Here is a 13,097-nt window from a genome sequence, read left to right on the forward strand (position 1 = left end):
TGTCTACAAATCCTTCCAAGTGTAGGGATAGTATAGAATGGTCCGACCACACACACATATGAATTGTCGATGTCTGGAGGAGTGGCTGTAAAATCTGGCTAATATAGACATAGTCTAGTCTCGTGTACTGTTTGTGGGCTGCCGAATAAAAAGTTGTGTCTGATGTATCTCCGTATAACGTGAACCATGAGTCAAATAGTACGTGTGGAGCTAAATGTTCCTGAATAGAGTTCACTATTTTTTTATGTCTAATACGTTTAGCTGTAAATTTGGTTTTGGATTCTATAAATTTGGTCATGGTAATGTTGAAATCTCCCGCCAATATAACTTTGTTGGGACCAGTTAGTGAGTAGGTTGGAAACATGGCCAAAAAAGAATGTTGGTTGTCATTTGGTGCATATATGTTACATAGAATAACATTAGTCTCACCGAACTGGCCTTTAATTATGAGATATCGCCCTTTTCTCTTGTTAAGTGTATCCAGTCCACGGATCATCCATTACTTGTGGGATATTCTCCTTCCCAACAGGAAGTTGCAAGAGGATCACCCACAGCAGAGCTGCTATATAGCTCCTCCCCTCACTGCCATATCCAGTCATTCTCTTGCAACTCTCAACTAAGATGGAGGTCGTAAGAGGACTGTGGTGTTTTATACTTAGTTTATTTCTTCAATCAAAAGTTTGTTATTTTTAAATGGTACCGGAGTGTACTGTTTATCTCAGGCAGTATTTAGAAGAAGAATCTGCCTGCGTTTTCTATGATCTTAGCAGAAGTAACGAAGATCCTTTGCTGTTCTCACATATTCTGAGGAGTGAGGTAACTTCAGAGGGGGAATAGCGTGCAGGTTTTCCTGCAATAAGGTATGTGCAGTTAAAATATTTTTCTAGGGATGGAATTTGCTAGAAAATGATGCTGATACCGAAGTAATGTAAGTAAAGCCTTAAATGCAGTGATAGCGACTGGTATCAGGCTTATTAATAGAGATACATACTCTTATAAAAGTGTATTTTAAAACGTTTGCTGGCATGTTTAATCGTTTTTTACATATGTTTGGTGATAAAACTTATTGGGGCCTAGTTTTTTCCACATGGCTGGCTTGAATTTTGCCTAGAAACAGTTCCCTGAGGCTTCCCACTGTTGTAATATGAGTGGGAGGGGCCTATTTTGGCGTTTTTTTGCACAGCAAAAATTACAGACACAGACATCCAGCTTCTTCCTGCATGATCCAGGACTTCTCTGGAGGGCTCAAAAGACTTCAAAAGTCGTATTGAGGGAGGTAAAAAGCCACAGTAGAGCTTTGGCAGTTGTAGTGACTGTTTAAAAAACGTTTTTGTCATTTGTTATTCCGTTTTTGGTATTAAGGGGTTAATCATCCATTTGCAAGTGGGTGCAATGCTCTGCTAACTTATTACATACACTGTAAAAATTTCGTTAGTGTAACTGCATTTTTTCACTGTTATTTCAAAATTTGGGAAAATTTGTGTTTCTTAAAGGCGCAGTAACGTTTTTTATATTGCTTGTAAACTTGTTTTAAAGTGTTTTCCAAGCTTGCTAGTCTCATTGCTAGTCTGTTTAAACATGTCTGACACAGAGGAACCTACTTGTTCATTATGTTTGAAAGCCATGGTAGAGCCCCATAGGAGAATGTGTACTAAATGTATTGATTTCACCTTAAACAGTAAAGATCAGTCTTTATCTATAAAAGAATTATCACCAGAGGGTTCTGTCGAGGGGGAAGTTATGCTGACTAACTCTCCCCACGTGTCAGACCCTTCACCTCCCGCTCAGGGGACGCACGCTAATATGGCGCCAATTACATCAGGGACGCCCATAGCGATTACCTTGCAGGACATGGCTGCAATCATGAATAATACCCTGTCAGAGGTATTATCTAGATTGCCTGAATTAAGAGGCAAGCGCGATAGCTCTGGGGTTAAGAGAGATACAGAGCGCGCAAATGCTGTTAGAGCCATGTCTGATACTGCGTCACAGTATGCAGAACATGAGGACGGAGAGCTTCAGTCTGTGGGTGACATCTCTGACTCGGGGAAACCTGATTCAGAGATTTCTAATTTTAAATTTAAGCTTGAGAACCTCCGTGTATTGCTTGGGGAGGTATTAGCTGCTCTGAATGACTGTAACACAGTTGCAATTCCAGAGAAATTGTGTAGGCTGGATAGATACTATGCAGTGCCGGTGTGTACTGACGTTTTTCCTATACCTAAAAGGCTTACAGAAATTATTAGCAAGAAGTGGGATAGACCCGGTGTGCCCTTTTCCCCACCTCCTATATTAAGAAAAATGTTTCCAATAGACGCCACTACACGGGACTTATGGCAGACGGTCCCTAAGGTGGAGGGAGCAGTTTCTACTTTAGCAAAGCGTACCACTATCCCGGTTGAGGACAGTTGTGCTTTTTCAGATCCAATGGATAAAAAATTGGAGGGTTACCTTAAGAAAATGTTTATTCAACAAGGTTTTATTTTACAGCCCCTTGCATGCATTGCGCCTGTCACTGCTGCGGCGGCATTCTGGTTTGAGGCCCTGGAAGAGGCCATCCAGACGGCTCCATTGAATGAAATTATTGACAAGCTTAGAACGCTTAAGCTAGCTAACTCATTAGTTTCTGATGCCATTGTTCATTTGACTTTACTAACGGCTAAGAATTCCGGATTCGCCATCCAGGCGCGTAGGGCGCTATGGCTTAAATCCTGGTCAGCTGACGTGACTTCAAAGTCTAAATTACTCAACATTCCTTTCAAGGGGCAGACCTTATTCGGGCCTGGCTTGAGGGAAATTATTGCTGACATTACTGGAGGCAAGGGTCATACCCTTCCTCAGGACAGGGCCAAATCAAAGGCCAAACAGTCTAATTTTCGTGCCTTTCGAAATTTCAAGCTAGGAGCAGCATCAACTTCCTCCGCTTCAAAACAAGAGGGAACTGTTGCTCATTCCAGACAGGCCTGGAAACCTAACCAGTCCTGGAACAAGGGCAAGCAGGCCAGGAAGCCTGCTGCTGCCCCAGGACAGCATGAAGGAACGGCCCCCTATCCGGAAACGGATCTAGTGGGGGGCAGACTTTCTCTCTTCGCCCAGGCGTGGGCAAGAGATGTTCAGGATCCCTGGGCGTTGGAGATCATATCTCAGGGATATCTTCTGGACTTCAAAGCTTCTCCTCCACAAGGGAGATTTCATCTTTCAAGGTTATCATCAAACCAGATAAAGAAAGAGGCATTCCTAAGCTGTGTGCAAGATCTCCTAGTAATGGGAGTGATCCATCCAGTTCCGCGGACGGAACAAGGACAGGGATTTTATTCAAATCTGTTTGTGGTTCCCAAGAAAGAGGGAACCTTCAGACCAATCTTGGATCTAAAGATCTTAAACAAATTCCTCAGAGTTCCATCATTCAAAATGGAAACTATTCGGACCATCCTACCCATGATCCAAGAGGGTCAGTACATGACCACAGTGGACTTAAAGGATTCCTACCTTCACATACCGATTCACAAAGATCATCATCGGTTCCTAAGGTTTGCCTTTCTAGACAGGCATTACCAATTTGTAGCTCTTCCCTTCGGGTTGGCCACTGCCCCTAGAATTTTTACAAAGGTTCTGGGCTCACTTCTGACGGTTCTAAGACCGCGAGGCATAGCGGTGGCTCCGTATCTAGACGACATCCTGATACAGGCGTCAAGCTTTCAAATTGCCAAGTCTCATACAGAGAGAGTTCTGGCATTTCTGAGGTCGCATGGGTGGAAAGTGAACGTGGAAAAGAGTTCTCTATCGCCACTCACAAGAGTCTCCTTCCTAGGGACTCCTATAGATTCTGTAGAGATAAAAATTTACCTGACGGAGTCCAGCTTATCAAAACTTCTAAATGCTTGCCGTGTCCTTCATTCCATTCCACGCCCGTCAGTGGCTCAGTGCATGAAAGTAATCGGCTTAATGGTAGCGGCAATGGACATAGTGCCATTTGCGTGCCTGCATCTCAGACCGCTGTAATTATGCATGCTAAGTCAGTGGAATGGGGATTACTCAGATTTGTCCCCTCTACTAAATCTGGATCAAGAGACCAGAGATTCTCTTCTCTGGTGGCTTTCTCGGGTCCATCTGTCCAAGGGTATGACCTTTCGCAGGCCAGATTGGACGATTGTAACAACAGATGCCAGCCTTCTAGGTTGGGGCGCAGTCTGGAACTCCCTGAAGGCTCAGGGATCGTGGACTCAGGAGGAGAAACTCCTCCCAATAAATATTCTGGAGTTAAGAGCAATATTAAATGCTCTTCTAGCTTGGCCTCAGTTAGCAACACTGAAGTTCATCAGATTTCAGTCGGACAACATCACGACTGTGGCTTACATCAACCATCAAGGGGGAACAGGAGTTCCCTAGCGATGTTAGAAGTTTTAAAGATAATTCGCTGGGCAGAGTCTCACTCTTGCCACCTGTCAGCGATCCACATCCCAGGCGTAGAGAACTGGGAGGCGGATTTTCTAAGTCATCAGACTTTTCATCCGGGGGAGTGGGAACTCCATCCGGAGGTGTTTGCTCAACGGGTCCATCGTTGGGGCAAACCAGAACTGGATCTCATGGCGTCTCGCCAGAACGCCAAGCTTCCTTGTTACGGATCCAGGTCCAGGGACCCGGGAGCAACGCTGATAGATGCTCTAGCAGCTCCTTGGTTCTTCAACCTGGCCTATGTGTTTCCACTGTTTCCTCTGCTCCCTCGACTGATTGCCAAAATCAAACAGGAGAGAGCATCAGTGATTCTGATAGCACCTGCGTGGCCACGCAGGACCTGGTATGCAGACCTAGTGGACATGTCATCTCTTCCACCATGGACTCTGCCTCTGAGGCAGGACCTTCTAATACAAGGTCCTTTCAGTCATCCAAATCTACTTTCTCTGAGACTGACTGCATGGAGATTGAACGCTTGATTCTATCAAGGCGTGGCTTCTCTGAGTCAGTCATTGATACCTTAATACAGGCTCGGAAGCCTGTCACCAGGAAAATCTACCATAATATATGGCGTAAATATCTTTATTGGTGTGAATCCAAGAGTTACTCATGGAGTAAGGTTAGGATTCCTAGGATATTGTCCTTTGTCCAAGAGGGTTTGGACAAAGGCTCATCAGCTAGTTCTTTAAAAGGACAGATCTCTGCTCTGTCTATTCTTTTGCACAAGCGTCTGGCAGAAGTTCCAGACGTCCAGGCATTTTGTCAGGCTTTGGTTAGGATTAAGCCTGTTTAAAACTGTTGTTCCCCTGTTGAGCTTAAACTTGGTTCTTAAAGTTCTTCAGGGAGTTCCGTTTGAACCCCTTCATTCCATTGATATTAAACTTTTATCTTGGAAAGTTCTTTTTTTGATGGCTATTTCCTCGGCTCGAAGAGTCTCTGAGTTATCTGCCTTACATTATGATTCTCCTTATCTGATTTTTCATTCAGACAAGGTAGTTCTGCGTGCCAAACCTGGGTTTTTACCTAAGGTGGTTTCTAACAGGAATATCTATCAAGAGATTGTTGTTCCATCATTGTGTCCTAATCCTTCTTCAAAGAAGGAACGTCTTTTGCATAATCTGGACGTAGTCCGTGCCTTGAAGTTTTACTTACAGGCTACTTAAGATTTTCATCAAACATCTGCCCTGTTTGTCGTTTACTCTGGACAGAGGAGAGGTCAAAAAGCTTCGGCAACCTTTCTCTCCTTTTGGCTTCGGAGCATAATACGCTTAGCCTATGAGACTGCTGGACAGCAGCCCCCTGAAAGGATTAGAGCTCATTCTACTAGAGCTGTGGCTTCCACCTGGGCCTTTAAAAATGAGGCCTCTGTTGAACAGATTTGCAAGGCTGCGACTTGGTCTTCGCGTCACACCTTTTCAAAATTTTACAAATTTGACACACTTGCTTCTTCGGAGGCTGTTTTTGGGAGAAAGGTTCTACAGGCAGTGGTTCCTTCCGTTTAAGTTCCTGCCTTGTCCCTCCCATCATCCGTGTACTTTAGCTTTGGTATTGGTATCCCACAAGTAATGGATGATCCGTGGACTGGATACACTTAACAAGAGAAAACATAATTTATGCTTACCTGATAAATTTATTTCTCTTGTAGTGTATCCAGTCCACGGCCCGCCCTGTCCTTTTAAGGCACGGCTAAATTTTAATTAAACTACAGTCACCACTGCACCCTATGGTTTCTCCTTTCTCGTCTTGTTTCGGTCGAATGACTGGATATGGCAGTGAGGGGAGGAGCTATATAGCAGCTCTGCTGTGGGTGATCCTCTTGCAACTTCCTGTTGGGAAGGAGAATATCCCACAAGTAATGGATGATCCGTGGACTGGATACACTACAAGAGAAATAAATTTATCAGGTAAGCATAAATTATGTTTGTTCATTCTGATAAGGTGGTTCTATGTACTAAATTAGGTTTCCTTACTAACGTTGTTTCAAACCTTCTTTGTGTCTTAAATCCTTCTTCTCCTATGAAGCGTATGTTGCACAACCTAGATGTTGTGCGTGTATTGAAGTTCTATCTTACGGCAACTAAGGACTTTCGTCAGTCTTCTGCTTTGTTTGTTTATTTTTCTGGGAAGCTCAAGGGTCAGAAAGCTACGGCTACTTCTCTTTCTCTTTGGCTAAGGAGTATTATTCGTTTGGCCTATGAGACTGCTGAACAGCAACCTCCTGAGAGAATCACTGCATTCCACCAGGGCTGTTTCTTCTTCCTGTGCATTTAAAAATGAAGCTTCTGTGGAACAGATTTGCAAGGCTGCAACTTGGTCCTCTTTGCATACTTTTTTTTAAAGTTTTATAAATTTCATACTTTTGCCTCAGCTGAGGCTTCTTTCGGGAGAAAGGTTCTTCAGGTAGTGGTACCTCCTGTTTAGGTCTACCTGTCTAGTCCCTCCATTATCATCTGTGTCCTGTAGCTTGGGTATTGATTCCCACTAGTAATTGATGATTCCGTTTACTCACTATATCTTAGGGAAGAAAACATAATTTATGCTTACCTGACAAATGTATTTATTTCCGGATATGGTGAGTCCATGGCCCACCCTTTATTTAAGACAGTTATTTTTTCTAAAGCCTCAGGCACCTCTACACTTTTGTGTTATCTTCTTTTTCCATTTTTCCTTCGAATGACTGGGGATTATGGGTAAGGGAAGTGACATATATAGCAGCTTTTCTGTAGTGCTCTTTGCCTCCTCCTGTTGGACAGGAGTGATATTCCCACTAGTTATTGATGATTCTGTGAGCTCACCGTATCCGGAAATAAATATTTATCAGGTAAGCATAAATGATGTTTTCTGTTATGAATAGAGAAGGAAAGCTGTTCTCTATCAAATTCATATTTAAAGTATGAACAATTGGGACACAGACTACTTTCTTCATCAAGACATATTCAACCAGTTTATTCTAAATTGGGTTTTACAATATATAGATCCAGTGGCGTATTTAGGTTTTGTGCTGCCCTAAGCACTCAAAATTCTTCTGCAATCGTGTTTGGATGTCAGTGTCAGTAGTTTGACCCTTATTAAACAGGTTACTGACTGACAATCTGTGTCTGAACTGCTTCAGTGATCACAGTTAAAACACTAAGAGCAGTTGCCGTATGTATTGACACAGGAGATTTATAACTACTAACAAGCTATGGACCTCCAAGATAAACATTTGATTTATTCCCTGGGAAAGGCTGAGAGCAGAATGAGACATCAATCTGCAGAGACAGATCCTCAGATCCGCTGTTGTAGAGATCATTTTACTTGTAATTCTCCTGACATGTTGTTTTAAAAAAAGCATGTTTTTTTCTCACCAGTCTAGCTTCGCAGTGTGCCTGCTGCTGCCTCACTCCTCGCCCTCTTCCCATGCGTGTGGCTGCATAGGAAGCTGGGAGGAAGTGATAAGGGAGCAGGAGGTCAGTGTCTTGTTCTCACTCAGTCCCTTTTCACTTCCTACCAGCCAGCAAAGATCTCGGAGGCCCCTGTTCAGGATCCATAGAAGGCAGCCAGCAGCACCTGTCTCTCCTGCATACAGGGACTGTAAGTGGATACTCAGTCTCACAGCCGCTGTGTGCAAGACAGTATGTCTCCTGCTCAATAGGCAGTGAGGCAGCTTCTCTAACTGGAGAGTGAGAAAAATTGCCGCCCCCTCCCAAGCTACCACCCTAGGCCCGTGCCTTGTCTGCCTAGCCGGTAATACGCCCCTGTATAGATCTAATGGTGTACAAGCTGAATCAGAGGTTTAAGCGTATTGCGCCAGATATAGAGATTCCAAAGCTCTATGATAGATGCTTTAGTTTGTCCCTGAATATTTCATTTAACGTTGCCGTTTTCCCAATTTGCTCTTCTTTCAAGAGCTATTGCAAGCATCAAACAGGATTTGGTTTCAGTAAATCTCAGCTTTGGCGCGGGTCTGCAGAACTTGGTATGTAGACCTAATTCAGATGTTTTTTCTTCCTACATGAACCCTATCTCTAAGGAAGGATCTTCTGTCTCAAGGACTTGTGTTTCACCCAGATTTAAGTTTTCTGAATTTGATGGCGTGTAGGTTAAATGCTTAGACCTCAAAATCAGTAGTTTTTCCGACTCGGATATCTATACTTTGCTTTATGCAAGTAAGCCAGTTTAAGCAGAGAATTTATTTGGTACCTCTTCTTGAGTTTTTTTTCTTGGAAATCCTTTAAAATTCCCAGAATACTTTAGTTCCTTCAGGATGGACTCGATAAGGGACTATCGGCTAGCTCTCTAAAGGGTTAGATCTCAAATTAACTGTTTTGTTTCACAAAAGTTAGCTAAGTTGCCAGATGTTCAAACTTTTGTTCAAGCCCTGTTGAGAATTTGTAATGTTGATAGACCAATTTCTCCTCCTTGGAACTTGAATTTAATTATCTCTGTTCTGCAAGGTTCTCCTTTTGTACCTATGCATATTTTAGACTTTAAAATGTTGTCCTAGAGGGTACTTTTCCTCCTGTGGCCCAAATATGATTTTCTTCCAAAGGTGGTATATTCAGAAATTATTATACAGGAAATAGTTGCTCCTTTTTTGTGACCAAGGCCTTCTAATCCAAAAAGAAATATTACTTCACCACCTAGATGTTGTCTTTGCTTTAAACTTCTATTTTTTTTTGGGGGGGGGGGTTGTCCACTACTCTAGTCCTAGGAAGGGTCAGAAAGCCAAGCCGGTGGCCCTCTCATCCTAGCTCAAGCAGATTATTTGTAAGGCTTACTCTGTTGCAGTAAATCCACTACCGAAAAGAGTAACTGCTTACTCCACGAGACAGTATCTACTTCCTGGGATTTCAAGGATGATTCCTCCTTGGAACAAATTTGCAAGGCACAACTTGGTCTTCCCTTCACACATTTCCAAATGTTATCATTTGACATTTATGCTACTTCAGATGCTGTTTTTGGCAAGAAAGTACTTCAGGCCGTAGTGTTCGGCAAATAGGAACTGCCTACTTTTTGTCCCACCCATTAACATAGACTTTCAGCTTGGGTATTGTATCCCACATGTTATGAAGCTATGGACTCACATCAGCGAAGAAGGAAAACAGAATTTATACTTAGTGATCATGTATTTCCTTCAGGCTGATGAGAGTCCATAGCCCCACCCTATTTTTGTATATGGGTGACAGTTCTCATTTGTACCTTGTAAACCTGCTTTCTGACCTTCCTACCTTTTTTTCTGTCTCCTCTGCTCGGCTATACGTAAACTGGAGAGGGAGAGGAGGTGGGAGGGGCTAAAGCTGTGTGAGGGTTCATGATTCCTCCAGATAGGCTAGAATATATCCCACATGTTATGAAGCTATGTACTCTCATCAGCCCAAAGGAAATACATTTATCAGTAAGTATACATTAATTAATTTATTTTATTTTTTGGTGGTGCATCCCTGAACTGCTCAGATACAGCAAAACTATGCAAACTTTGCTAACTTTTAGAATTTGAAACACTTAGAAAAACAATTTTTTTTAACCTAAGTACAGATTTTATGGGGTATATATTGCCTTGTTGCATATCTCTTTAAAATGCTTTCATTAATACTTACCGTATTTATTCGAGTATAACGCGCACTCGTGTATAACGCGCACCCCTAATTTTCTATTAAAAATCGGTATAAAATTTTGTTTCACACCAAGCATTGTAATTGACAAAAAAACGTTGTTGAACACGTGTGGCCATGATAAAAATCATTTATTGACAACGTACACTGGTATAAACACAATACCGAAATAAAATTACCGGTAACAATATTTATTTAAAATCCTTCAAAGTCAGATTCATCATCAGATACACTAAAGAGTTGTTCCCATTCTTCTCGAGTTAATTTTTCATCAGTGTCCCAGTTGGCAGGAACATCCTGTTTCTCCAGTTTCCTCGCTTTCTTCTGAGTCTGAATTCCACAGCAGGTTGTCTTCTGTGCCGTCCATTTTATTGCTGATGCCTGTCTTCAAAAAACTCTTGATGATCATTTCTTTTGGTATGTCTTCTCATGATGTTTTAACCCAGGATGTCACGAGAGATAGGCCAGGTTTCTTGAGGTTTCCTTTTGCAGTCAATTTTTTGTCATCGGATTTCATCCAGGTAATCCACTTTTCCCTGACTCTGTCTTTGAAGGGTTTGTTTAAAACGACATCTAGTGGCTGAAGAATAGAGGTTAGTCCACCTGGAATCACAGCTTGAAATGTTTTTAGACTTTTCAGTTTGTCCTTCACAGTGTCTGTCAGGTGTGAGCGGAACTGGTCCCATACAAGCATGGATTTCTCCAACATAGGTGTGTCCGGTCCACGGCGTCATCCTTACTTGTGGGATATTCTCCTCCCCAACAGGAAATGGCAAAGAGCCCAGCAAAGCTGGTCACATGATCCCTCCTAGGCTCCGCCTACCCCAGTCATTCTCTTTGCCGTTGTACAGGCAACATCTCCACGGAGATGGCTTAGAGTTTTTTAGTGTTTAACTGTAGTTTTTATTATTCAATCAAGAGTTTGTTATTTTGAAATAGTGCTGGTATGTACTATTTACTCAGAAACAGAAAAGAGATGAAGATTTCTGTTTGTATGAGGAAAATGATTTTAGCAACCGTAACTAAAATCCATGGCTGTTCCACACAGGACTGTTGAGAGCAATTAACTTCAGTTGGGGGAACAGTGTGCAGTCTCTTGCTGCTTGAGGTATGACACATTCTAACAAGACGATGTAATGCTGGAAGCTGTCATTTTCCCTATGGGATCCGGTAAGCCATGTTTATTACGATGGTAAATAAGGGCTTCACAAGGGCTTATTAAGACTGTAGACTTTTCTGGGCTAAATCGATTCATATTAACACATATTTAGCCTTGAGGAATCATTTTATCTGGGTATATTGATATTATAATATCGGCAGGCACTGTATTAGACACCTTATTTCTTAGGGGCTTTCCCAAAGCATAAGCAGAGCCTCATTTTCGCGCCGGTGTGGCGCACTTGTTTTTGAGAGGCATGGCATGCAGTCGCATGTGAGAGAAGCTCTGATACTTAGAAAAGACTTTGAAGGCGTCATTTGGTATCGTATTCCCCTTTGGGTTTGGTTGGGTCTCAGCAAAGCAGATACCAGGGACTGTAAAGGGGTTAAAGTGTTAAAACGGCTCCGGTTCCGTTATTTTAAGGGTTAAAGCTTCCAAATTTGGTGTGCAATACTTTTAAGGCTTTAAGACACTGTGGTGAAAATTTGGTGAATTTTGTACAATTCCTTCATGTTTTTTCGCAATTGCAGTAATAAAGTGTGTTCAGTTTAAAATTTAAAGTGACAGTAACGGTTTTATTTTAAAACGTTTTTTGTACTTTATTATCAAGTTTATGCCTGTTTAACATGTCTGAACTACCAGATAGACTGTGTTCTGAATGTGGGGAAGCCAGAATTCCTGTTCATTTAAATAAATGTGATTTATGTGATAATGACAATGATGCCCAAGATGATTCCTCAAGTGAGGGGAGTAAGCATGGTACTGCATCATTCCCTCCTTCGTCTACACGAGTCTTGCCCACTCAGGAGGCCCCTAGTACATCTAGCGCGCCAATACTCCTTACTATGCAACAATTAACGGCTGTAATGGATAATTCTGTCAAAAACATTTTAGCCAAAATGAACCCTTGTCAGCGTAAGCGTGGCTGCTCTGTTTTAGTTACTGAAGAGCATGACGACGCTGATATTAATATCTCTGAAGGGCCCCTAACCCAATCTGAGGGGGCCAGGGAGGTTTTGTCTGAGGGAGAAATTACTGATTCAGGGAACATTTCTCAACAGGCTGAACCTGATGTAATTGCATTTAAATTTAAGTTGGAACATCTCCGCATTCTGCTTAAGGAGGTATTATCCACTCTGGATGATTGTGAAAAGTTGGTCATCCCAGAGAAACTATGTAAAATGGACAAGTTCCTAGAGGTGCCGGGGCTCCCAGAAGCTTTTCCTATACCCAAGCGGGTGGCGGACATTGTTAATAAAGAATGGGAAAGGCCCGGTATTCCTTTCGTCCCTCCCCCCATATTTAAAAAATTGTTTCCTATGGTCGACCCCAGAAAGGACTTATGGCAGACAGTCCCCAAGGTCGAGGGAGCGGTTTCTACTTTAAACAAACGCACCACTATACCCATAGAGGATAGTTGTGCTTTCAAAGATCCTATGGATAAAAAATTAGAAGGTTTGCTTAAAAAGATGTTTGTTCAGCAGGGTTACCTTCTACAACCAATTTCATGCATTGTCCCTGTCACTACAGCCGCATGTTTCTGGTTTGATGAGCTGATAAAGGCGCTCGATAGTGATTCTCCTCCTTATGAGGAGATTATGGACAGAATCAATGCTCTCAAATTGGCTAATTCTTTCACCCTAGACGCCACTTTGCAATTGGCTAGGTTAGCGGCTAAGAATTCTGGGTTTGCTATTGTGGCGCGCAGAGCGCTTTGGTTGAAATCTTGGTCGGCTGATGCGTCTTCCAAGAACAAGCTACTAAATATTCCTTTCAAGGGGAAAACGCTGTTTGGCCCTGACTTGAAAGAGATTATCTCTGATATCACTGGGGGTAAGGGCCACGCCCTTCCTCAGGATCGGCCTTTCAAGGCGAAAAATAGACCTAAT

General features: G+C 42.5%; 1 protein-coding gene across 2 annotated transcripts in view; it reads left to right on the plus strand.

Moving 5' to 3' along the window:
* The window catches only part of LOC128660608 (uncharacterized), a 559,105-nt gene that overhangs the window by 472,430 nt on the left and 73,578 nt on the right, over positions 1–13,097 (plus strand). The window lies entirely within an intron of this gene.

Source organism: Bombina bombina, chromosome 5 (assembly GCF_027579735.1).
Source record: "Bombina bombina isolate aBomBom1 chromosome 5, aBomBom1.pri, whole genome shotgun sequence".
NCBI classification, from domain to species: Eukaryota; Metazoa; Chordata; class Amphibia; order Anura; family Bombinatoridae; genus Bombina; species Bombina bombina.